Genomic DNA, 27501 nt, shown 5'->3' with positions numbered 1-27501 from the left:
GAACCTCTTTGTATTTCTTTTTTTTTAATTTTAGAGTACCCAATTCATTTTTTCCAATTAAGGGGCAATTTAGCATGTTCAATCCACCTAGCTTGTACATCTTTTGGTTTGTGGGGGTGAAACCCACGCAAACACGGAGAGAATGTGCAAACTCCACACCGACAGTAACCCAGAGCCGGGATCGAACCTGGGACCTCGACGCTGTGAGACTGCAGTGCTACCCACCGTGCTGCTCCCTCCTCTTTGTATTTCTTTATTATGCTAAAATTTAATTTCTTTGAAATTATTTAAAATTTATTGAGATAACTCTCCTCCCTCCTATGATATTGTATTTTAAAACTCAAACATGACTTGATGTCCCTTGACATCAAGCCCATGGATGGCACGGTGACACAGTGGTTCGCACTGCTGTCTCACAGCTCCAACGACCCGGGTTCAATTCCAGCCTCGGGTCACTGTCTGCACGTTCTCCCTGTATCTGCGTGGGTTTCCTCCGGGTGCTCTGGTTTCCTCCCACAGTCCAAAGATGTGCAAGTTAGGTGTGATTGGCCATGCTAAATTGCCTCTCAGTGTCCAAAGATGTGCAGGTTAGGTGGGGTTACGGGGATAGGGTGGGGACTGGGCCTGGGTAGGGTGCTCTTTCTGAGGGTCGGTGCAGACTCAACGGGCCAAATGGCCCCCTTCTGCACTGTAGGGATTCTATAATTCTATGACTATTTTCCTGCTTTTATTCTACCTTTGTGATATCATGGGCCTTGACCCTTCACCTTTTTGGCAGTTGACCAACTGTTGTTATCTTGTATGACATTAATCACCAGGGAGTGTTAGGCTGTACCAGTAGCTGCATACAGCTCTCTAAGGTCATTCTGGCACTGAAACTGGTGTTGATAACAAAAGCCCCAATGGACTGAACGATCTTTCCTTTTGATAATTAAGGGCAGCATCACAGCTCAGCAAATGAAAAATTCTAAAAATGTGCAGAGATTTATTTCTAGGGACACTAAAGTAGCGAAGATAAACTTGTCAAGTCCCAGATCAGGCTGCACTTGGAGTGCTGTACACAGTTCTGCTCTCCGCACTATAAAAAGGACATAGAATAATTGGAGAAAGTGGACGTCAGATTTACAAGAATAGTAATAGATCACTGAGTGCCACTCCACTGTTCTCTCCCCAAAGCCCTGCACATTTTTCCTTTTCAGATAATAACCTGATGCCCTTTTCAATACCTCGATTGAACCTGCCTTCACCACACTTCCAGGCAGTGCATTCCACATCCTAACCACTTGCTCCGTGAAAACATTTTTTCTCCTTTTCCACTGCGTCCTCTGGTTCTTGTTCATTTTTTTCCTTTATCTACTCTGCGCTGACCCCTCATGAATTTGAAGACCTCTATCAAATCTCTCAAACTTCTCTTCTCCAAGAAAAACATTCCTAACTTCTCCAAACTATCTTCAGAATTCAAGTTCCTCATCTCCAAGTTTATTTCCTCACCACTGGAAACATTCTTGTAAATCTTTTCTTCTCTCTTAATGCCTTCACATCCTGCCCAGGTATACTGCCCAGAACTGGTTCCAATTCTGCAATTGAGGATAAACTCCTGGTTAAACAGGTTTAACACAACATCCTCGCTTTTATACTCGATGCCCCTATTAATAAAGGGCAGGATACTGTATGTTTTATTAACCCCTCTCACCTTCAATGATTTATACACATTATAGTCACAGGACCCTCTGCTCCAACACATCATTTAGAATTGTACCTGTCTCCCACATTTCGATCCTGGGAGCTGAAAGCCTCTGAATTGTAATTATATATAAATAAACCGGCAACTGTTATTTACCTAACTGACGAACGGGAAATATGTCACTGGCGATGAGGACTTTAAAAAATCGGACGCGACATTTTAGGACAGCATGGTAGCACAGTGAGTAGCACTTTGCTTCACAGCTCCAGGGTCCCAGGTTCAATTTCCGGTTTGGGTCACTGTCTGTGTGGAGTCTGCACGTTCTCCCTGTGTCTGCGTGGGTTTCCTCCAGGTGACCCAGTTTCCTCCCACAAGCCCTGAAAGACGTGCTGTTAGGTAAATTGGACATTCTGAATTCTCCCTCAGTGTATCCAAACAGGCGCCGGAATGTGGGGACTAGGGGCTTTTCATGGTAAGAACATAAGAACTAGGAGCAGGAGTAGGCCATCTGGACCCTCGAGCCTGCTCCGCCATTCAATGAGATCATGGCTGATCTTTTGTGGACTCAGCTCCACTTTCCGGCCCGAACACCATAACCCTTAATCTCTTTATTCTTCAAAAACCTATCTATCTTTATCTTAAAAACATTTAATGAAGGAGCCTCAACTGCTTCACTGGGCAAGGAATTCCATAGATTCACAACCCTTTGGGTGAAGAAGTTCCTCCTAAACTCAGTCCTAAATCTACTTCCCCTTATTTTGAGGCTATGCCCCCTAGTTCTGCTTTCACCCGCCAATGGAAACAACCTGCCTGCATCTATCCTATCTATTCTCTTCATAATTTTATATGTTTCTATAAGATCCCCTCATCCTTCTAAATTCCAATGAGTACAGCCCCAGTCTACTCAATCCAACCCCTTCAGCTCTGGGGTTAACCTAGTGAATCTCCTCTGCACACCGTCCAGCGCCAGTACAACCTTTCTCAGGTAAGGAGATCAAAATTGAACGCAATACTCCAGGTGTGGCCTCACTAACACAATTGCAGCATAACCTCCCTAGTATTAAACTTCATCCCTCTAGCAATGAAGGACAAAATTCCATTTGCCTTCTTAATCACCTGTTGCACCTGTAAACCAACTTTTTGCGACTCATGCATTAGCACGCCCAGGTCTCTCTGCACAGCAGCATGTTTTAATATTTTATCATTTAAATAATAATCCCTTTTGCTGTTATTCCTACCAAAATGGATAATCTCACATTTGTCAACATTGTATTCCATCTGCCAGACCCTAACCCATTCACTTAACCTATCCAAATCCCTCTGCAGACTTCCAGTATCCTCTACACTTTTTGCTTTACCACTCATCTCAGTGTCGTCTGCAAACTTGGACATATTGCCCTTGGTCCCCAACTCCAAATCATCTATGTAAATTGTGTACAATTGTGGGCCCAACACTGATCCCTGAGGGACACCACTAGCTACTGATTGCCAACCAGAGAAACACCCATTAATCCCCACTCTTTGCTTTCTATTAATTAACCAATCCTCTATCCATGCTACTACTTTACACTTAATGCCATGCATCTTTATCTTATGCAGCAACCTTTTGTGTGGCACCTTGTCAAAGTCTTTCTGGAAATCCAGATGTACCACATCCATTGGCTCCCCGTTATCTACCGCACTGGTAATGTCCTCAAAAAATTCCACTAAATTAGTGAGGCACGACCTGCCCTTTATGAACCCATGCTGCGTCTGTCCAATGGGACAATTTCCATCCAGGTGCCTCGCTATTTCTTCCTTGATGATAGATTCCAGCATCTTCCCTACTGCCGAAGTTAAGCTAACTGGCCTACAATTACCCGCTTTCTGCCTATCTCCTTTTTTAAACAGTGGTGTCACGTTTGCTAATTTCCAACCTGCCGGGGCAACCCCAGAGTCTAGTGAATTTTGGTAAATTATTGCTAGTGCATTTGCAATTTCCCTAGCCATCTCTTTCTGCACTCTGGGATGGATTCATTAGCCCCATAAGCTTGCCCATTGCTACCTCCTGAGTAACTTCATTGCAGTGTTAATGTAAGCCTACTTGGGACAATAAAGATTATTATATGAATATTAAGGCGCATTGAAGTTCAGTTCGAGCTGAGAAACAGAAGCGTGTCTGCAGATATGCCCTTATTCGGATGGATAGATCCTTTTGATGCCTCTGTGGAGGACTGGACACAATACATTGTATGTTTAGACTACTGTTTTCACGGCAACAGAATAGAGGAAGCTAAGAGAAGAGCAATCCTTCTGAGCACATGTGGGACCCATGCCTACAATTTAATACGCAGCCTCACATCCCCAAGGGCACCCGACTCCAAGTTATTCACTGAGATAATTGAATTGGTGAACACACACTACCACCTGAATGCATCGGTAATAGTGCAGCGATTTAAGTTTAACTCAACTTGGAGTGCGGGAGGGGCAAATTTTGGTGGGCCTACTACTGGGCTGAGTATGTAAGAGGGCTTGCTTGAACAGTCCGTAGATAGATTTAAAGGTCTGTTTTGTGTGTTGACTGTGTATTCTGTTTTGGACTTGTGGGTCACCTGTCAATGCCCCTTGTGTTCCTGTGGTGCAGCCTTCGGACAGGCTGGTGATTTTTTAAAATAATCTTTATTGTCACAAGTAGGCTTGCATTAACACTGCAATGAAGTTACTGTGAAAAGTCCCTAGTCGCCACATTCCGGCGCCTGTTTGGGTACACAGAGGGAGAATTCAGAATGTCCAAATTACCTAACAGCATGTCTTTCGGGACTTGTGGGAGGAAACCGGAGCACCCGGAGGAAACCCATGCAGACATGGGGAGAACGTGCAGACTCCACGCAGACAGTGGCCCAAGCCAGGAATCGAATCTGGAACCCTGGCGCTGAGAAGCAACAGTGCTAACCACGGCGCTACCGTGGAATATCAGCACGGTACTGCAAGAGAGGAGGGGCAGTCGCCCGGCTCAACTGCGCAGCCCGGAGGTTGTGATGGGAGACTTTAATGGACTATCGGTGACCTTTTATGTTCAGTAACCATCTGCTGCTCCCGTTATGGGAGCTGTGTGGGGAGCTGCTGTTCTTTGGTTTCCTTTTGCTCTGTGTTTGGTCTATGTTTGTTGGGGTAGTATTTTATGATGGATGCAGTGTCACTGCAGATTATTTTTTTGCCAGTTGCAGCCCCTCCTGTCTCTGTGGCCTTGGAGTCGCTGGAAGATGCTGCCAGTGCTCCAAGTCAGTGAGACCTTCCGGTGGTTTACTTACCAAGCGGCATTCCACTGATGCAGGTCCACTGTAGAGGCTGTGGGGGGTCGGGAGTGGGGGGGTGGTGCGGTGAGTCATTTTTGCATTGTTGGAACTGTATTGCTCTTTTGCCTGGCAGCTGCGGGCTTGTCTGCTGCGACCCTTCTCGTTTTACAGCTTACAGGCAAATTACCAGTGCTGGAGAAGGGGTGGGGTGTTCTCTCTCTTCCTCAGCTGTACCCCATGTCAGCGTGACCTTTTTCAGTGGGCTGTGTTGCTCGCTCTGATGTACGTGCACTCTAATTGACATGTATGCGCAGGCTTTCACGGCTGTACTTTTTTTGCATGCACACTCTCGCCTATTTGCAGGCACTGACATTCAAACACATACTCTCCTGTACAGATTGGACGTCTTTCCAGCGATGTAGGTCTGCTGTTGGGGATGTGGTGGGGGGGTGGGGGTGGCAGTATGAGCTGACTCGGCAGCTGGGGGTATTGTACTCTTTTTTTCTGTCTCGATTTTGTCTTTGATGTGCAGCTGGTGTCCTCGTTATATTCCTGCCGGTTTTGTGTTTTCTTTCGGTGCACGCTGCCGGTGAGGGTGTGGGGGGTTCCCTCTCCTTCCGCTGGGCCCGTGTTGGTGTCTGTTTCCGATGGTTTGAGTCATTTGTTAGCACCCTTCCATCGGTGTCAGTCAGGTGTTGGGGGGGTGGGGACATGTGCTGCCTTGGCAGCGGGTTGCATTGTTCACTTGTTCTTCGTTTTTGGTTTTGTCCTTGGTGCACGGCTGGTGTTTTTGTTGTCTTCTTGCCTGTTTTGTGTTCTCCTTCGGTGGTTGCTCTGTATTTGGTTTGGTTTATAATGTGCCAGATCTGTTCGGGGCTCAACTGTGCCCCTCTTGGGAGGGATAGAATGTTTTTCTCTCTCTCTCTTCCACCGTGTTCCATGTTGGAGTGGCCTTTTCTGGTGGGCTGGGCTGGTGTGCCTTTCCACTGATGTAGGTCGGGGGGGGGTAGGGGTTGAGTGTGTTCTGGGCGTCAAGTGATTAGTGTCCTCATTTTATCGTCTTTGGAATTTGAGGAAATCTAATGGCATGCTGGCCTTCATAGCGAGAGGATTTGAGTATCAGAGTAGAAATGTCTTGCTGCAGTTATACAGGGTCTTGGTGAGGCCGCACCTCGAGTATTGTGTGCAGTTTTGGTCTCCTAGATTGAGGAAGGACATTCTTGCTATTGATGGTGTCCAGTGAAGGTTCACCAGACTAATTATCGGGATGGCAGCACTGACATGAAGAAGGACTGGATCGACTGGGCTTGGTCTCACTGGAGTTCAGAAGAATGAGAGAGGATCTCATAGAAACATATAAAATCCTGATGGGATTGGACAAGCTAGATGTGGGAAGAATGTTCCCGATGTTGGGGACATCCAGAACTAGGGGTCACAGACTAAGAATAAGGGGTCAGCCATTCAGGACTGAGGTGGGAAAGAGGGTTGTGAACATGTGGAATTCTCTCCCACAGAAAGCTGTTGGGGCCGGGTCATTGGATGTATTCAAAAAGGAGCTGGACTTGGCCCTTGTGGCTAAGGGGATCAAGGGGTATGGAGAGAAAGCGGGAGTGGGATACTGAATTTGCATCATCATATTGAATGGTGGTGCAGGCTCGAAGGGCCGAATGGCCTCCTCCTGCACCTATTTTCTATGTTTCTATACTGTCAGGTTGTGTTTGCTGCTATAGAATGTTCAAAAATCTCCCAGAGTTATGGTTTATGAGTTTGCACTTTGGAACAGTTACAGAATGGGAAAAAACTGTTTTTTTAATGGTCATGGATCAGCAGCCTGTCTGTGAATCACACCCCAAGAGACATTAACATTGAAACAATAGCCTGAGACTAAGTTCAAGCATGGCCTCTCCAGGAGACCCCACAGTGGAGCCAACTCCAGATTCAGTGTGAGGATAGTCCACAAACCCCATTAACTTTTCCATCCCAACAAAGGCCCAGTAACACACAGTCCCATAACCATCTACATAGCTTTCCCACAACATCAGGACACCACACACCCTGAAGACCCGGCCGCCCATCAGTCTGAGGAGAGACCCAGAAGGGGAGGCCAGCGACTGACCAAGGTGTACAGGTGTCGTTGGTCGTGAGCTGACTGACACCATGTGCCACAGAAGTCACCGTCTCAACAGGGAGACAGTGCAGCACCTGTGCCACATCCTAGTGGACATGGCACTCCATAGAGGAGCAGGACGCCCATTCCCAGTGGCCGTGATGGTCACTCAGCTCTCAACGTCTACGCCACTGGGTCATTCTAGGGCTCAAGCGGGGGCTTGTGTGGCATATCAGATGCATCTGCCCACAAGTGCATTCGGGAAGTGACAGATGATGTGTATGCCTGGGCACCAGACTATGTCACTTCTGAGCACACATGACATCTACATACTGGGGTACTCGGGGATCCCTGTTGTCTTCGAGGACAACCCCAGGATAACGGGTTGGTACGTGGGGGACAAGGGACTCCCGCTAATGTCATGGCTGGTGACGTTGGTGCGGAGGCCCAAGACTGAGGCAGAGACCCGATACAATGAGGCCCACATTGCCACCCATGCTGTCGTTGAGCGGTGCATCGGCCTGCTGAAAATGCAGTTTGCCTGGCCTGCTCTGGCAGTGTCCTGCAGTACACCCACCAGAGGGCATCCCGCTTTGTGATGGTCTGCTGTGCCCTCCACAACATTGCACAGCAGCGGGGCGGCATGCTGGAGATGGAGGGGAGGGACATGCGGCCTCGTCTGTGGAAGGGGATGGAGGATGAGCCCAAGGAGGAGCTGGAGGACAGGCGGTGGCAAGGTTACAAAAGGCAAGGAGTACCAGGGAGGCCCTCACCATCTTCAGATTCACCTAAAACATGTCTGTCAGTCAGCTCAACACCCCCCACATTTCCCTCCCTCCCTCCCCCCCTTCCCCATCACACAGCCCCCTCCCCGATCACCCTGTCCCCTCCTCCCAGGGTCAGTGTAATATCACTCCAGGGTGATGGGCCTGTGTCAGCACTGTCAGCTGGGTCACTATACAAGGCAGGAGAGTGACGATCACTCGCTGTGGGGAAAGCTCTGGTGCTCCTCAGTTTCTGCAAGAGTCTGACTCCCGTCTTTCTGCTGACAGCGCTCACACCCACCCTCTGTACGGGGTCTGTATCGGGAGCTTCTGATCTTTGGTGGGGGGAGTTGAGGGGTACAGGTGGTGGGGTGTGGGTAAGCACAGTGTGAAGATTAACATGACAGAGGCTTCACATGTATAAGGTGCGACATGTTTTAATAGTCAACATTTTACTGTGACAGTTTCCATTCCCCCTCGCTACAGACAGTGACCCCGCCCCCCCCCGTGCTCCTCACTCTTCTTGCTCTTCTGTGGTCTAGTGCCAATTCTAATCCTCAGGATGCACATCCGAGCTGGAGCAGCCTGCTGCATTCAGAGCCCTGTGGCTTTTGATGCTATTGGCGGATGTCCTCTCAATGGCCTGGAGTCGAAGGGCCCCGGCCCACTTACTGATGTCACTGTCATCGTTGGGTCACCCTGTTCTGCTCGCTGCCCTTGAGATGCGCCGGTGTCAGGAGAGGGGGATTCGGAAGAACTGGACATCGCCATAGTCTGCTTGGTGGGAGGCCCGGGATTCGCTTCCAGCACTTCCTCCTCTCTGATGGTGTCTGTAGGGCCCTGGGGACTCCATGGGATGGGGGGGGGGCAGCTGGAGTGAGCTCCTGAGGCTCTCGTCATGTGGCGCTGCCAGCCCTGGAGGCTCCCCAGTGTCTGCACCATGGTGTCGATGCCCTCAGCAATGGTTGCCTCAGAATGAGTCATGCCTTGGCATCACCACGCAAGGTGCGGTCGTCGTGTTCCAGGTTTTCTACTGCAGCTACTATAGTTTTGGCCTGTTGCCATGGATTGTCTACATCATCTCCTGTGCATGAACCCTTTGTGTCTCCTCCAATCGGCCTTGAACTCGCTGGAATGTTGCTGATACCCCTCGTGAATCTCACAGCTGTGTCCTATCATCTGCCTCAGCTGTGGGAGAACCTTGTCCAGAGGCTCGGCATCTGACTGGGACCCAGCTGAGTCCTGGGATCCAGCAGACCTCTGGCTGCTGTCTCCCATTGGATTTTCCTGCCTCCACCTGATGTGCATCAGCAGATGTGCAGTGCTCACCAGATTGTGCCCCAGAAGCCTGTCCACTAGTGTCGCCCACTGAGGTGTGTGTCTCTGAGCTGGTGCAAGGTGGGGGGTGGCAGCTGTGACATATCGCCGGTGTTCTCCTCGGAGCTCTCCTCCGAGATGGTCTGATGGGTGGCAGGGGGGAGAAGCAACTCCGATGACCGGCCTCATCAGATTGTGACCCAGAAAAACAATGAACATGTGGTCAGTGAGGGGGAAGGTTCATTTTGTCTGACATGAACAACTCACTTGAGACAGGTCATCTGGGTGAAGGGGAAGGGGATTCTCACCTCTCTGGTGCAGGCCCACCTCGCTGTGGGTGACTGCTCTCTCCTTGGGCAATCCTGCAACTTCCAGGGCCCTCATAGGGGTGAGGACTCAATTCTCCGCCTTCACCCTTTCCCACTTATTATGGGCTATATTCTCCTGCGGGGATAAAGAGCTCATTGGGCGTCTGACCACCCCTCGGAGAACAAAATGCCTTATCTCGCATCGATGGCATCGGGAACCTGGCCAGATTGGCGTTGTTAAAGTGAGGTGCAGGTCTGCGTGCTGCCATGCTTGTATGTTGACTGGGAGTGAGTGGTGAAGGAGCGTTTAAAAGCAGCTCTCTCTTATTAGTGGTGAGCTGCTGAGGCGTGAGTTGGGCAAATCAGATGGCGAGGTAGCTAGTAGTGTCAGGATTCTTGTGGAGGCTCATTTTTTGCATTAAGTTGCCATTGAATACAGGCCACAATTTTGCCGATGCGGCCATCATGGTATTCCCTGCCAAACCTACCCAAAATCGGACTTTAACTTTGGTCCGCTGAATCGCACCCCTTATCAATAATAATAATCTTTATCATTGACACAAGCAGGCTTACATTAACACTGCAATGAAGTTACTGTGAAAATCCCCTAGTCACCACACTCCGGCACCAGTTCAGGTACTCTGAGGGAGAATTCAGAATGTCCAATTCACCTAACAAGCACGCCTTTCGGGGTTTGGGGGAGGAAACCGGAGCAACCGGAGGAAACCCACACAGGCACGGGGAGAATGTGCAGACACCGCACAGACAGTGACCCAAGCCAGGGATCGAGCCTGAGACCCTGGCGCTGTGAAGCAGCAGTGCTAACCACTGTAGAGGTATGCTGCTGACTTAGAAATGTGAACATGCAGTGTGGCTAACTTTCCAACCATTATTTGAAGTGATTGAAATATTAAGCGCATTGCTGGCTTGCATTTCCAGGAGCCCAAAGTTAAAAAATTAACCTCGATCGTGATCTTTCTCTCTCACATTTGCTAATAATTACTGAACTTTGGCACTGGTTACAATTTGAAACAACCTTCATTATAATTTGTTAGATCTCTATAAGATGGCCACTTGCTGGTTTTCCTTCAGGAAAAAAAAAGCAAAAGCAAATGCGTCTGCTGGAAACCCCTCGGCAGACAAACTGTGGAAAGAAATGAGTTCACATTCCAAGTACAAATCTCTTAACAGCATGGACTGTGCGTGAAGGCTGAGGTGTGTCGAAGGTGCTACCATTCAAGCTATCTGTTTGAATTTAGAATCGATGCCAAACACTATAGCCTGTTCCTCTTAAGAGGCAGGATCACCAGGTTTTAATGTTAGCATTCAATGTCACCCTGTTTGTATTGGAAATGCCGAGCGTTGTGTCATTTCAATCACATGTGCAATCTGGTTTTAATTAAAAGAGTGGGAGGGTTCATTACAAGTCAAGTTATTCCAAATATAGGATCTCCCACATCCTCCTTGTCAGGCAATCCTGGCATCAGAAATGCCACATTCTGCCCGTTGACTATCACATGTGTGGTTTGGGTGTTCGCTGGAAAGGAGAAGCAGTAAACGTCACACACACAGGCAGTTCATGCAGTGTATGTGGGGGCTGGGTATACCTGTAACATGGGAGAAGAGGCAGCAAGGAGATAGATGATTGGCAAATTGCAGGCATTCAACCAGGAGGATTCCTCAGATCAGGATGATAAAAAAGGAGACATTTCTCATCGAGAGAACTGGCACAAGGAATATTTCGCAACTATGCAGCAGAAAGAAAGACAGGGGCAGGTGAGACAGTATGCAAATATGTGGGTTTGAAGGGAATTCTACATAATATATGTATATTGAATCTTTAATATATAAAACACATTGAAGTGCCTAGTGGTGTTTCATTACATTAAAGGCGCTATATAAACAGAAGTTGTCGCTGTTGTAACAATGTGGTGGTGAAGTGTTTATTTTACTAGACCAGTCATCTGGAGTCCTGGCCTATTAATCCAAGGAGTGCACTTCGAATTCCACCTACAGAAATTTTAATATCAATGAAATCTGGAAATAAACAGCTGGTGTGAGTGGAGGTGATCATGAGCTGTCATATAAACCCAACTGATTTACTGATGTCGTTTTGGGAATGAGACCTGTCATCCTTACCTGGTGTGGGGTGCCAAACTAGAGTTGTTTCACCGAATGTTCAAGCAACAGCCTGACAGAGTCATACTCACAGAGTCACAGAGGAGTTTTAATACAGTAAATAAGAAGAATCTGCATTTGGGCCAGTAACCAGATAATCCAGGTTTCAGATAAACAGCAAAAGAACCAGACGAGAGATAGGAAGAAGTTCATTTTGCAGCAAGTGGTTAGGAGCTGGCATTTATTTACGAACCAAATAATCACTTTTTGTGCTGCAAGATTCTATGATTCTATAAATATCAGTTAACATTGCACAATCCTTCATCACCATTCCTGTTGTGTCCTGTCCCACCAACAGGACAGACCATCCAGAGGTCGGGGCACAATGGAATACCAACTCTGAGAGTCCTCGATATTGATCCTGGATCGCAAAGTCTCTTGGCGTCAGGTCTAACATGGGCAAGGAAGCTCCTGTTGATTGCCATTGACTGCCCTCCCTCAGGTGATGATTCAGTACTCCTCCATGTTGGATACCACTTGGGGAGGTACCAAGAGTAGGAAGGACATTGAATGTGCTCTGGGTGAGGGACATCAATATCCAGCATGAAGAGTAGTTCAGTAGTTCCACCACATACCCAGAGCTGAAGGATGTGACTGCTATTTCTTGCTGCAGCTGTTGAGAGAAGCTATACAGATGACTAACCTGTTTGATCTCAATCTTATCAATCTATCTTTTACAGATGCTTCCAGAACAATATTAGGAGGAGATGAAGTGCCTTCTTCACACTTGGGATGCGTTCCATCATGTTGCACAGCGATGTACCACTGTGTTTAGTAAAAATCAATTAAGGACAAATCTAACAGCTCAGAAGTGGGTATCAACGCGGCACTGTGGGCCATTAGCAGCAGCACATTCTTAAACCTATTCGATTCACTCTATATGACTTTAAGAAATGGCTATGTGCAGTAAACCGGACAAAGACTCTGGGTCCTGTCAACTTTTGAATGGAAACATTTGTACTGATGCCATGTTAACATTTTAAATTACAGAGTTTAGTTAATTCACTCTTAACTGTTGCCCCAATGTGAGCCCATCATCACAAAGGCTGCAATGACTGGCCCGAGGTTTTCTAGTGTCACACGGGAGGGGTTTAACTAATATGGCAGGGTGTGGATACCGGAGCAATAGGTCAGAAGGTGAAAAAATTGAGGGAGAACTAGGAAGTAGGGCCACTATGGCTCTGAGGAAGAGCAGACAGGGAGATGTTGCTGAAAACAGCGGGACTGGTGGCCTGAAGTGCATATGTTTTAATGCAAGAAGTATAACAGGTAAGGCAGATGAACTTAGAGCTTGGATCAGTACTTGGAACTATGATGGTTTGCCATTACAGAGACCTGGTTGAGGGAAGGACAGGATTGGCAGCTAAACATTCCAGGATTTAGATGTTTCAGGCGGGATAGAGGGCGTTTTAATAGGTGTGGCGGAGTTGCACTACTGGTTAGGGAGTATCACAGCTGTACTGCGGGAGGACACCTCAGAGGGCAGCGAGGCTAAATAGGTAGAGATCAAGAATAAGAAGGGTGCAGTCACAATGTTGGGGGTTTACTACAGGCCTCCCAACAGCCAGCGGGAGATAGAGGAGCAGATAGGTAGACAGCTTTTGGAAAGGAGTAAAAGCAACAGGGTTGTTGTGATGGGAGACTTTAACTTCCCCAATATTGACTGGAACTCACTTAGTGCTAGGGCTTAGATGGGACAGAGTTTGTAAGGAGCAGCCAGGAGGTGTTCTTAAAACAATATGTAGATAGCCCAACTAGGGAAGGGGCTGTACTGGACCTGGTATTGGGGAATGTGCCTAGCCAGGTGGTAGTAGTTTCAGTAGGGGAGCATTTCGGGAACAGTGACCACAATTCAGTAAGTTTTAAAGTGCTGGTGGACAAGGATAAGAGTGGTCCTAGGATGAATGTGCTAAATTGGAGGAAGGCTAATTATAACAATATTAGGTGGGAACTGAAGAACATAGATTGGGGGCAGATGTTTGAGGGTAAATCATGTGGGAGGCTTTCAAGTGTCAGTTGAAAGGAATTCAGGACCGGCATGTTCCTGTGAGGAAGAAGGATAAATATGACAAATTTCAGGAACCTTGGATAACGAGCATCGTCAAAAAGAAAAAGGAGGCATTTGTCAAGTCTAGAAGGCTGGGAACAGACGAAGCCTGTGTGGAATATAAGGAAATAGGAAGGAATTAAAACAAGGAGTCAGGAGGGCTAGAAGAGGTCACCAAAAGTCATTGGCAAATAGGGTTAAGGAAAATCCCAAGGCTTTTTACGTGCACATAAAAAGCAAGAGGGTAGCCAGGGAAAGGGTTGGCCCATTGAAGGACAGGGTAGGGAATCTATGTGTGGAGCCAGAGAAAATGGGTGAGGTACTAAATGAATACTTTGCATTAGTATTCACCAAAGAGAAGGAATTGGTGAATGTTGAGTCTGGAGAAGGGTGTGTAGATAGCCTGGGTCACATTGAGATCCAAAAAGACGAGGTGTTGGGCGTCTTGAAAAATATTAAGGTGGATAAGTCCCCAGGACCTGATGGGACCTACCCCAGAATACTGAAGGAGACAAGAGAGGAAATTGCTGAGCCCTTGACAGAAATCTTTGGATCCTCACTATCTTCAGGTGATGTCCCAGAGGACTGGAGAATAGCCAATGTTGTTCCTTTGTTTAAGAAGGGTAGCAAGGATAATCCAGGGAACTACAGGCCAGTGAGCCTTACATCAGTGGTAGGGAAATTACTGGAGAGACTTCTTCGAGACAGGATCTACTCCCATTTGGAAGCAAGTGGTCGTATTAGCGAGAGGCAGCACAGTTTTGTGAAGGGGAGGTCGTGTCTCACTAACTTGATAGAGTTTTTCGAGGAGGTCACAAAGATGTTTGATGCAGGTAGGGCAGTGGATGTTGTCTATATGGACTTCAGTAAGGCCTTTGACAAGGTCCCTCATGGCAGACTGGTACAAAAGGTGAAGTCACACGGGATCAGGGGTGAGCTGGCAAGATGGATACAGAACTGGCTAGGTCACAGAAGGCAGAGAGCAGCAATGGAAGGATGCTTTTCTAATTGGAGGGCTGTGACTAGTGGTATTCCGCAGGGATCAGTGCTGGGACCTTTGCTGTTTGTAGTATATATAAATGATTTGGAGGAAAATGTAACTGGTCTGATTAGTAAGTTTGCGGACGACACAAAGGTTTGTGGAATTACTGATAGCGATGAAGACTGTCAGAGGATATAGCGCGAACCACTCCGGCGTCGGGCCACCCTGAAGGTACGGAATCCTCTGCACCTTCTGGGTCTAGGCCGGTGCTGATAGGGTTGGCGACGCGCCGGCCGGCGCGGAAGGGCTTGGCGCCATGGCAACCGGTGCTGAAGGGCCTCCGCCGGCCGGCGCGAGTTGACGCATGCGCGGGAGCTCCAGCCCCAAGTCTTTGCATCGGACTTTGGCTGTATGGGTGGCTGTAGCCTTCCTGGCTGGAGCAGCCTCTACCCATCTAGAGAACCTATCCACTATTACAAGGACGTCAGTGTATCTTTGACATGGAGGAAGGGTGATGTAATCGACCTGTATGTTCTGGAGTGGTCCTGCAGGGGCAGGAGCTTTAAGCTGAGGGATTGATGTTATACGTCCTATGTTGTTCTTTTGACAGGTTACACAGAGGTTTGATACCAATTGTGCATGTTTTTTGAATCCTTTGCCCACCAACTTTTCTGGAATCGAGCCATCATCTGTTGAGGGGATAAATGTTCCCATGAATGGATCTATTGGGCTAGAATTGCAATCAGTGCCTGTGGTGCAACTGGTTTATCAGTCTGAACTTGTCTCCAAATATCATCATCATACAACTGGATACCTGAGTCTAACCATGACCATTTCTCTTCTTGTGTAGTCATGTTGCATCTTACGTAGATCTTGTAATAAACTGTGTCATAATATACCAGTATATCATGGTGCAGACACACACTGATGGACACACAGTGGGACCAATCAACACACACAACACCGCAGCCAATCACCAGTTAGAGCACATGCACAATAAAGACAGGGGGCATCAGAGTTCCCGCTCATTCGAGCTGCAGCTAGCTAGTAGGACAGAGTTCACAGCCTGCAGCACAGACATTCACATTGTGCTGAGTGCACCGACTAGTTAGGACAAGGCAAAGGTCTTTAGTTAAAGCTAGTATCGTGTTAACCCACAGTCAGAGTATGTTAAACAGTTAATGATTCAATAAAATAGTGTTGCACCATTTCAAGTGTTGGTGACCTGTATGTGTTTCACGGATCTAGAGCACCCAACACAACATGATACCAGGAGAGGTGGGATACTAGCACTTCTTAGACCTACCTGCAAGTGATCTGCCTTCCGCCAGCATTCCGTCATCCTGCACCATGGACAACATCTGCCCGCTGCCGCCGCTCCGCATCGCCGGCAACCTAGGGCCCAACTGGAAGATATTCAAACAGCGCTTCCAGCTCTTCCTTGAGGCCACAGACAGGGAGGACGCCTCGAATACCAGGAATATTGCTCTCCTCCTCTCCACGGCCAGAGACCATGCCATCCACATTTTCAATTCTCTCACCTTTGCGGATGATGAAGATAAAACAAAGTTCAAGTCGGTCCTCTTCAAGTTTGACACTCACTGCAGTTTTGAGGTGAATGAAAGTTTTGAGCACTACGTGTTCCAACAGTGTTTGCAGGGTAAGGATGAACCTCTCCAAACCTTTCTCACGTACCTCCGCATTCTTGCGCAATCTTGCAGCTACGGGCCCACCTCCGACTCCATGATACGCGACCAGATCGTTTTCGGTGTTCAGTTGGACACCCTACGACAGCAGCTCCTCAAAGTAAAACAGCTCACCCTAGCGACCGCCATTGAGACCTGTATCTTACACGAAGACGCCACGAGTCGGTATTCCCACATCCAAGCGGCTTAAACGGCGCGGCAAGGTCCCCACGAGGCGGAATGGGTCCAAGCAATTGAGCAACTCCAGGGCCTCAGCCTAGATGAGGGCGGCCATTTTGCGCGCTTTTCGCGGACTCCCACGCTTGTGCGCACCAAACGAGGGGGCGGCGACGTCGAAGAACGTAATGCGCAGGCGCGCACCACGCACGACCGCACCTTTTCATGTCTGTGTCGTGACAAAAAACAGGGTGTCCCCGAAGCAAAGACACCAGCCGCTGTCGGTATACAGCATCGATCCAGACGATGAGTGGTGTGCCACCCTGACGGTTAACCGGTCCCAAATACGATTCCGCCTGGACACTGGTGCCTCCGCTAATCTCATTGCACGGTCTGACTTTCAAAGCCTTTGTGTCAAGCCAGCCATCCTTCCATCAGCCTGCCAGCTATTGGATTACAATGGCAATGCCATTGCTCCCAGCGGCTCGTACCAACTTGAAGTGACGCACAGGTCACGCAAAGCCATCCTTCCTTTTGAAATCGTGGGCTCCTCGAAAGCCTCCCTGCTTGGCGCGCAGGCATGCAAGCTGATGAACCTAGTTCAGAGAGCTCACTCTCTCTCTCCTGCTGACGCGTCTGCTTTTCAGGACACTGGCTTCAGGGCGCAACTCGGCGCCATCATCAACCAGCACCATGACGTCTTCGAAGGCATGGGCACGCTCCCATATACCTACAAGATCTTATTGAAACAGAATGCCACGCCTGTGGTGCACGCACCTCGCAGGGTCCCAGCAACTGTTAAGGACTGCTTCAAGCAGCAGCTGCAGCAGGACCTCCAGGACCAAGGAGTGATCTCCAGAGTCACGGAACCAACCGACTGGTCAGTCCCATGGTATGTGTAAAAAAGCCTTCCGGCGAATTGAGAATTTGCATTGATCCCAAGGATCTAAATCGCAATATCATGAGGGAGCATTATCCAATTCCCAAGCATGAAGAGATCACATGCGTGATGGCTCGCGCCAAGCTCTTCACCAAACTCGACGCGTCAAAAGGATTCTGGCAAATCCAGTTCGACAAATCCAGCAGGAAACTGTCTAGATACTGTTACAACAGGATGCCGTTTGGGATCATATCTGCTTCAGAAGTGTTCCATAGGATCATGGAACAAATGATGGAAGGCATTGAAGGTGTTCGCGTCTATGTCCACCACCCCGCAGGAGCATGTCAGTCGCCTCCAGCGCGTATTCAAACGCATACGTGAGCAGGGCCTACGCCTCAACAGGGCCAAATACTCTTTTGGTCAGACGGAACTCAAGTTCCTCGGGGACCACATCTCCCAGTTGGGTGTGCGGCCGGATGCGGACAAGGTGGCTGCTATCACAGCCATGAAAACGCCAGAGGACAAGAAGGCGGTCCTCCGATTTCTGGGCATGGTCAACTTTATAGGGAAGTTCATCCCTAACCTCGCCTCTCATACCACGGCTCTCAGGAACCTGGTCAGGAAGACGACAGACTTCCAATGGCTTCCTGCCCACGGGCGCGAATGGTGAGAACTCAAAACCAAACTCACCATGGCCCCGGTCTTAGCTTTCTTTGATCCAGCAAAAGAGACCAAAATTTCGACCGATGCCAGCAAATCCGGCATTGGGGCCGTGCTCCTGCAACGCGATGAGGCCTCATCATGAGCTCCTGTTGCATATGCGTCACGCGCCATGACCCCCACGAAAAAGTGCTACGCGCAGATAGAAAAGGAGTGCCTGGGCCTTCTGACCGGTGTGCTTAAGTTTCACGATTATGTGTACGGACTTCCTCAATTCCGACCATCGCCCGCTGGTCAATATAAAACAGAAAGACTTGAACGACATGACGCCTCGCCTCCAGCGTATTCTTCTCAAGTTCCGGCGATATGACTTCCAGCTGGTATACACCCCAGGCAAAGACCTCATCATTGCTGACGCTCTCTCCAGGGCAGTCAACACTCCATGTGGCCCAGCGGGATTCGTCTGCCAGGTTGACGCCCATGTGGCTTTCGTGGCCTCCAATCTACCTGTCACGGATGAACGCCTCATCCAAATTCACCGCGAGACGGCGGCTGACCCTTTGCTACAGCATGTCATGCACCACCTAACAGACGGGTGGCTCAAGGGCCAATGCCCTCAGTTCTATAATGTCAGAGATGATCTGGCGGTAGTAGACGGGGTTCTTCTGAAACTGGACTGCATTGTCATCCCGCATAGCATGCACCAGCTCGTCCTGGAAGAGCTAAACGAGGGCCATCTTGGCGTGGAAAGTGCCGCCGACGGGCCCGAGAGGCAGTGTACTGGCCCGGCATTAATGAAGACATAGCCAACACAGTGCTTAACTGCCCCACTTGTCAGCGCTTCCAGCCGGCCCAACCACGTGAGACCCTGCAGCCCCATGAGTTGGTCACGTCACCTTAGACCAAGGTGGGCATCGACCTGTTCCACGCGCTGGGACTATGTCCTGATCGTGGACTACTTTTCAAATTACCCGGAGGTGATACGATTGCACGATATCACATTGTCTGCGGTCATCCGCGCCTGTAAGGACACCTTTGCTCGACGCGGCATCCCACTCACGATTATGTCGGACAATGGCCCCTGCTTCGCAAGTCAGGAATGGTCTAACTTTGCCAGGCGGTACAATTTTGCCCATGTGACGTCCAGTCCCCTGTACCCCCAATCAAACGGCAAAGCGAAGAAGGGCGACCACATAGTCAAACGGCTCCTCGGCAAGGCTGCCGATGCTGGGTCCGATTTCCACCTTGCCTTGCTGGCCTTTCGCTCCGCCCCACTGTCCACTGGCCTGTCGCCAGCCCAGCTGCTCATGGTTCGCACCCTGAGGACAACGGTGCCGTCCATTCATCTCCCAGGCCTCCACCACGTTCCGGTCCTTCGACGAATGCAGCTGTCTCGTGCACAGCACAAGGCGGCTCATGACTCCCATCCAGCTGATCTCCCTGCTCTGGCTCCAGATGACAATGTCCGCATCCATCTTCCGGATGATGGTTGGTCTGCAACCGTTGTTGTCCTTCGGCAGGTGGCCCCCCGCTCTATCCTGGTTCGTCTACCGGATGGCTCCATTCTGTGCCGCAATCGACGTGCACTTCGTCTCGTTCCACGCTCGCTACGTGATCCTCCACTGTCGCCCCGCCCTCCTGCTGACCCTGCCATGGACTATGCAGAGATCCCGGTCACTCTGCATCCTCCTCACTCTGATGCAATCCAGCCCGCTCCTCAGCCGGCGGCTCCCGACCTACCCTTGAGGCGGTCAACCAGAATTTGTCGCCCACCTCAGAGACTTAATTTGTGAACTTTGTGGACTTGTAGACTTTCTGAATTGTTCTGTTCTTCCGTTTGATCGTTTACGTGGTTTGTATATAGTGTTTATCTCGTTATTCTTGTTGCTTACTGTTTTTCTGCACCAGGCACCTTCCCATGAAAACAGCTTGGTTCTCATGTACATAGTCCTGTAAATATGTCTTTCGCACACACGTAGTCAGGGACATGCTCACCATACACTATTTATTGCCACACATGTACATTCTTTTATAAAAGGGGGGATGTCATAATATACACCAGTATATCATGGTGCAGACACACACTGATGGACACACAGTGGGACCAATCAACACACACAACACCGCAGCCAATCACCAGTTAGAGCACACGCATTATAAAGACAGGGGGCATCAGAGTTCCCGCTCATTCGAGCTGCAGCTAGCTAGTAGTACAGAGTTCACAGCCTGCAACACAGACATTCACATTGTGCTGAGTGCACCGACTAGTGAGGACAAGGCAAAGGTCTTTAGTTAAAGCTAGTATCGTGTTAACCCACAGTCAGAGTATGTTAAACAGTTAATGATTCAATAAAATAGTGTTGCACTATTTCAAGTTGGTGACCTGTATGTGTTCCACGGATCCAGAGCACCCAACACAACAAATTGGTCATTCCCAATTTGTAGATGTGCCTTGGTTTTGCTGAAGAATCCCATTGGGAGGCAGCTTCCTTTGCTGCTTGGTCTGCAAGGGCGTTTTCTTGTGCCTCTATAATGTTTTCTTGAGTATGGGCCTTACACTTTAGAATGGATACTTCTTTTGGCAAAGCTATGGCTTCTAGGAAGTCTTGTACTTCCTTCCCATTTCGGATAGGCATCCCAGCTGTAGTGAGGAATCCACTTTATCTCCATAAGTGGCCAAAATCATGGGCTACTCCAAAACCGTATCTGGAGTGTGTTTGATGTTTGCTGTTTGATCTTTTGCCACATGACATGCTTCTGCTAGTGCCCTCAATTTGGCCTGTTGAGCTGATGTTCCTGTAGACAAACTTCCTTTTGCCACACCTTCGTACAGGCTTGTGACTGCCCATCCAGCCTTTCGGATACCCTTGTCAATAAAGGAGGAACCATCTGTAAACAGAACCAAATCTGGATTTTGTAGTGGTTCTTCTTCTATCAGGCGTGCCTCCTCTATTTCCTCTGTTACTTCCACACAGTCATGTTCTTCTTCTTCTCCCCTCTTTTGCTCCTCGGGAAGCGGAAGCAAAGATGATGGATTTACAGGGCTTGCATGGTGGAAGTAAAGATAAAGTGCTTTCAAAACTGCTGTCCACATGTCTGATATAACTTGTGATACTCTGTTCATGGAGAGTAGAGAATGGACTCCATGGGGACATTTGATGGTCAATTGCCGGTCTAGGACAAGTATGGCTCTGAAACAGCTGCCAAGTGCCAGGGCCACATTGTCCAGTTTGACGGAGTACCATCCTACTGGTCTTAGCTGGTCACCATGTTCTTGGACTAGTACTGCTGTCATGTACCCTGCTTTCTCATGAACAAACACGGTGAAAGGCTTTCAATTTTTTGGAATTCCTAGATCAGGTGCTGAGCACAAGACCTGTTTCAGGTTCAAGAATGACTCTCTCTGTTCCAATGTGAGGTCAACCGTGTCTTTTGATTTTCGGTTGCCTTTTAAGAGGTCATTTAATGGTTGAGCCATCTGAGTAAATGATTCAATCCAATTTCTGTTGAAGTTGCATAGTCCCAAAAAGCATCTCACCTCCTGTACAGCTGTAGGTCTTTGGTGGCTTTGATTGCAGCCGTTCTGTCCTGGGTAAGTTCTCTTTTGCCTTTAGATATTTTCTGACCCAAGTAGACAACTTAATCTTGGGAAATTTGTGCTTCGGCGAGACTGGCTTTGTTTCCATTGTAGCTAAGGTGGGCTAAAAGGACATGTAAGTCTCATTCATGGTCTTCTTCATCAATGGAGGCCACCAGGATGTCATCTACGTACGGATAATGGTGGAGGGCATATCAGGCAGTTCCTTCAGGTGGTCCTGTAGAGCCATGTGAAAAACAGTAGGGCTGTTGTGAAACCCTTGTGGTAGTCTGGTCCATGTGTACTGTTGTTGTCTGATGGTGAAAGCAAACCATGATTGCACCTCCTCTGCCAGTGGTCCCTGGCACTGTGAAGTGATAGTGCTAACCACTGTGCTACCATGTGTATTGTCATGGTGATTGACATTGTTCTCCACAGCAACGAGCAAGAGTCCAGAGGGCTCTGTTGTCTGCCAGGGTTTGGGACATCTGCTCAGGGCTGGAAACAAACTACAGTGCAAGTGGGAGGATCTAGTTGCCATGGTCCATTTAATTACCAGTGACATAGTGTTGCTAACTTTTGGTTGGCTCTTAATTTGGCTCTATTTAATCACGTTTGCTCAAGAGTCACCAGGTATCTTTCGACACCGCCACAAGGTTCAGAACCGAATACTGATCAATGACTCGATACACCAGTTAGTAAGTTCAAAAGCGATGCTCATTTATTTACACACAGTCAAATCTACTCATGCATAAACTCTACAAACTAAACTACCACTATTACTAAGGCCTATACTTCGCTTTGGGCGCCCACTCAGTCAGAGGAACAATGGCCGTTGCTCGGTTCTGAGGCTGCTGGTTTGAGCTGTTTACAGGGTAGCAACTAGGAGCATCTATCTCGTAGCATGCGTTGACTTGGAACTTACTTGGTCTGCTGTAGCTGCTAGGCTAGTCTCTCTCTTCACTGAGAACCAAAGCCAAAGGAGAAAGATTCTCCCTTGGGGGATACCTCTTATACTGCAAAGGGCTTCGCGCTCTTTTGGGCGGGCCTTGAACTTGGCCTCGACTAATTGGGTCTTTCCCAATCATCGGTATCAATTTTCCTCCAATAGAGGGGTGGTTCCCTGATCGCTGGGCGTGCCCTGGTGACTGTCAGTCTGCTTTGTCTTAGCTTCTTCTGGCGCCGGGGAGTCTGTCCTAACATTGTGTATCTAAATGTTTCCCTTTTGTCCCCGGAGATGACTCATTAGTATGTAAATCATTTGGTAGTTTCTGTCCTGTCTGAGCGTTTAAGGTTCTAATCAACAGACAGAGCTTGCACCTGCTTGTTTCTTAGCATTGTCTAATTTTCCCTGCATTCTTTGCAAGTGTCCATTTTGTAATTGGGATGTGGCCATCCCAGATGGCTACAGTCCCTCCTTGTGATCCTCAACGCGAAGCGTGAAGGATCACATTACCATGACGTCTTCATCCTCTGATCCTCGGGGCACCCATGCTTAGGCTCTACACTGTCCTAAACTTTGCAACACAATTTTACCTAAACCATTTTAAATACATTCATTATCAAAAAATTCTATGGGGCGCTGATTTGTTATGTTGTAGGTGTAACATAAGCGACTTCCGTGTGGTGCACTTGACAAAGGAAGGTTCAGACGTGGAGATAACTTCAACAAGTTTATTAAACTATTTACACTTCTATTACTCGGGTTCGACACTACTGCTAACCCTGCTATAGCTACCCAGACTGACTAACCAGCTGCTGCAATCCACGTGGTGGGTGTAATATTGAATCAGCCCTGTGTCTCTACTCACTGACTGTCTCCACTGGAAAGAGTCAGATCATGGTGTCCTTTATATATGGGCTGGTGTAATGCCCCCCTGTGGTCGTGTCACCTCCTTGTGTATCGTGAATGTCTATTGGTCTTGTCCTATCTACTTGATCCATTGGTTGAGTATGTGTGTGTGATGTCACTGGTGCTCTCTCTAGTGTCTAGCTAGCCTACATGTATTTATATTGATGCACATCACACCATCCCCCTTTTTTTATATGTTACATATTTTCTGCACACTTTGAGAAAATTGAACAAAGAACAGGTAGATAAGGTAAGGTATATACAAGTCATGGGAACAGTGATTAAACAATAAGTCCAAATCATTCGTGTGAGTCCATAAACCATCAATCATCATGGTCAAATGTCTCTCTTGGTTATGAACGCCATCAATGTCCCTGTGCCACAGGAACCAAGAAGTGGTCAAATCACTTTGCTGTCTGATTTGGAGTCGCTTTTTTCGATGTTTGTGATGATGCTGTCGGATGGCATCTTGTAGCTGATAAGGTGTTGACGTTGAAGAGGTACCATCAACAGTATAATTCGAGGTCATGGATGTGCCATATGTTGAAGTTGGATAAGACTGTACATATTGGTTCTGGCCACATGCTGTGCTGGAAGGGTGATCCTGCTGAGAACCGTTGAAGTTTGTCGAATTGGAAACAGAATTGCTGCTCACATAAATACCTGGTGATGGTGTGAAACTAGAACCTTGCATCTGATAGGAATATGCCGTCTGGCCAGGCTGTGGTGCAGCAAATCCTGGGCTGTAACTAAGGCATCCAGTCTGTAGTGCAGATTGCGCTTGTGGTAGTCCTCCTTCGGTCTTGATTCCATTAGTGGGCAATCCGTAGTGCTGGCCTGTTTGAGAATATGCCGTATAGACTGCTGGCTGCTGCATGCCTGAATACTGGGTTTGTCCAGCATGAGCTGTCATTGGCTGCATGCTGGTGTGGAAAAAAATGTGTGGATATAGCTGTGGTGAATATTGGTGTATTCCTCATGGACTGTAGCCGCTGCTTGTTATTACTGACCCAGTGTAATTGTTAAGTAATCCATCTCCTGTCGTTGTGGCATCTGCTGTCACCCTGAGCGCGCCATCACTGAGGTTGTGGCACTCCCTGTCTGGAGTAAAGTCCAGCTTACGTGAATCAGAGTCGGCGTTTGGTTGCTCCCCATCTGGAGTCTGAGCAGGTTCACTGGAGTCAGCTGAGAGTTCTTGAAGCTGCACGTCTGGAGTCGGAACATGCAGGAATGCATTGACTTGTGGAGAGGTTTGAGCGAATGAGGGTGGAAGTATCATGGTGTCACCGGAGTTACCAGTGGTCTCACAGTGATCGTTGAGTGTCTCTGTAAACACTAGCTGAGGTTTGTCACTTTGCACATCTTACATGGGAAGTGAAATGCTGTCGTCGCTCGTCTCACATCCGTGGGTAGATCCTCAGTAGCTACTTGTTGTTCACTTGGGTTGGGTAAATTGTCAGAATCTTCATCTGGTGGCGCAAACAATGTGGGTGGACTGTCATTGTCTTGCTGTTGTCCTTCATTTGGGCTTGGACTGTCATCGTCACTTTGTTCTTCACTGTAGCATGATAGACCGTCATGGTCGTCCTGCTGTGCATTGGAGTGTGTTAGACTGTCATAGTCTTCTTGCTGTTTACTTGAGCATGGCAGACTTGCATCGTCTGCTGCTAGTTGGTCAGAGGAGGTTGCTAGACCCTTCATAGTTCATAGAATTTACAGTGCAGAAGGAGGCCATTCGGCCCATCGAGTCTGCACCGGCTCTTGGAAAGAGCACCCTACCCAAGGTCCACAACCCCACCCAACACTAAGGGCAATTTTGGACACTATGGGCAATTTAGCACGGCCAATCCACCTAACCTGCACATCTTTGGACTGTGGGAGGAAACCGGAGCACCCGGAGGAAACCCACGCACACACAGTGCAGACTCCGCACAGACAGTGACCCAAGCTGGGAATCGAACCTGGGACCCTGGAGCTGTGAAGCAATTGTGCTATCCACAATGCTACCGTGCTGCCCCCTAATGGTCTTGTTCCTGCAAGGACTGCGCGTTGGAGTCTTGCGTTGCTTCTATTGTGGAGGCTGACCACGAACTCGCTGCGGAGGCTTGTGACACCTGAGTCACTTTATGTTCATGCAAGGACTGCGGTGTGGAGTCTTGCGTTTCTTCTATCGTGGACTCTGTCCACGAGTTCGCTGTGGAGGCTTGTGACACTGGAGTCACTTCTTGTTCATGCAAGGACTGCAGTGTGGAGTCTTGCATGTCTTCTTTCGTAGAGTCAGGAACACTGAGCGGTGCATGGACCATGCTCTGTGTGGCAGCAGGCCACTCTCTGTGGGCTTGTACCGCTCACTGTCTCTTGGTTTCAGGCAGCAGCATCATCCTGCACTCACGAGTTGGGATGTCATATCTGCTGGGCAGAAGATTCTCAAATCCGAAGAACGAATCCGCATCTGCGTCGGATTCAATACGGGGGTCGCCAATGTGCAACACGTCTAGTTGTGGTTCGGATTTGATACTGGGGTAGCCTCCCAAGGTGAAAGATTCGCCCGAGTCGTAGTCTTCTAGGACCATATCATCACTGTTTGCGTTGGAGCTGGCATTGGGCTCGCGAGGTCCAGAGAAAGGTCGGTATCGAAGTATTCAAGGTCGGAATCATCGGTTTGGGCGTAGGTAACTGCTTGTTGCAGGATTCTTCGGAGGTTAATTTCATTCCCTGGTTCAATTTGAGGCATTGTGCTGTCATTCCAGGTGAAGGAAGGTTGTTTTACGGCTTTAAAAGATTTTTTCTTTGATTTGGGACGTTTCCCCTTTAAATGGGCGTGGTCCAGGGCCTCTGACGTCATGACACATGTGCGTAACGCGTAGGAAGCGATTGGGCATGCACAGATCGCTGTTCCTTTACTGATGGCCGTTTTCGTGATTGCGCATGCATGGTGTCTTGCGCATGCGCAAACGGACCTTCGCGTTCTGTGCGCTTCTCGTGCAACTGCGCAAGTGCAGTCCCTGTAGAAAGATGGCCGCCGACCAAAATCGTTCTCTGCTCCGGGATTTCGGCATCGTGGTGAGTACTGGCGCTTCTCTTACCTTTTCTTGCTGGTTGGAGAGTGCTTTCCTCACAGTATGTGCCGAATTTGTCCAGGACTGCCTGGAAGTCGCTCCTGTTTTGTCCCTTGGAGAACTTGAATTTTTAAAAGATTTCTTCTGCTCTGGCACCGGCAATGGTGAGGATAAGCTCTGTTTTTTCAGGATCGGCCACTTCTTCTAGTTTGGCTGCAACCAGGAAGATTTCAAACTTTTGCCGGAATGCCCGCCAGTTTTTGTGGAGATCGCTGTGGCACTGGAGCTGCTGTGGAACCCGGATCTTGAACATCTTGCCTGGGTATCGTTGCTGGTTGTCACTGTACGCTGAGGTATGGCTATGTGGATTGAAACAGTTCACTCCTGGTATCATGATTTGTTATGTTGTCGGTGTAACATAAGCGGCTTCCGTGTGGTGCACTTGACAAAGGAAGGTTCAGATGTGGAGATAACTTCAACAAGTTTATTAAACTATTTACACTTCTATTACTCGGGTTCGTCACTACTGCTAATCCTACTATAGATACCCAGACTGACTAACCAGCTGCTGCAATCCACGTGGTGGGTGTAATATTGAATCAGCCCTGTGTCTCTACTCACTGACTGTCTCCACTGGAAAGAGCCAGATCATGTGTGTGGTGTCCTTTATTTATGGGCTGGTGTAATGCCCCCCTGTGGTCGTGTCACCTCCTTGTGTATCGTGAATGTCTATTGGTCTTGTCCTATCTACTTGATCTATTGGTTGAGTGTGTGTGTGTGATGTCACTGGTGCTCCCTCTAGTGTCTAGCTAGCCTACATGTATTTACATTGATACACATCACCACAGGCGCTATGACATTAATACATGCATTACAGAAAAATAAAAAACTGGAACCTCCAACTATTCTCAATAAACTATCCTCATTTAAACAATCCAAAAATACAAAC

At 48.4% G+C, this 27501-nt stretch overlaps 1 long non-coding RNA gene across 1 annotated transcript in view; it reads left to right on the top strand.

The window, feature by feature from the left end:
- The first annotated feature begins 21601 nt into the window (after positions 1 to 21601).
- Positions 21602 to 27501, top strand: part of LOC140419343 (uncharacterized) — a 68149-nt gene continuing 62249 nt past the window's right edge. The window contains exon 1 of the long non-coding RNA XR_011945726.1: positions 21602 to 21656. This is a non-coding gene — a long non-coding RNA (uncharacterized lncRNA). The remainder of the gene's footprint in view (positions 21657 to 27501) is intronic.

This window comes from Scyliorhinus torazame, chromosome 1 (assembly GCF_047496885.1).
Source record: "Scyliorhinus torazame isolate Kashiwa2021f chromosome 1, sScyTor2.1, whole genome shotgun sequence".
NCBI classification, from domain to species: Eukaryota; Metazoa; Chordata; class Chondrichthyes; order Carcharhiniformes; family Scyliorhinidae; genus Scyliorhinus; species Scyliorhinus torazame.
Note: the sequence above shows the minus strand (reverse complement) of the source record. Positions and strands in the feature narration are given on the sequence as shown.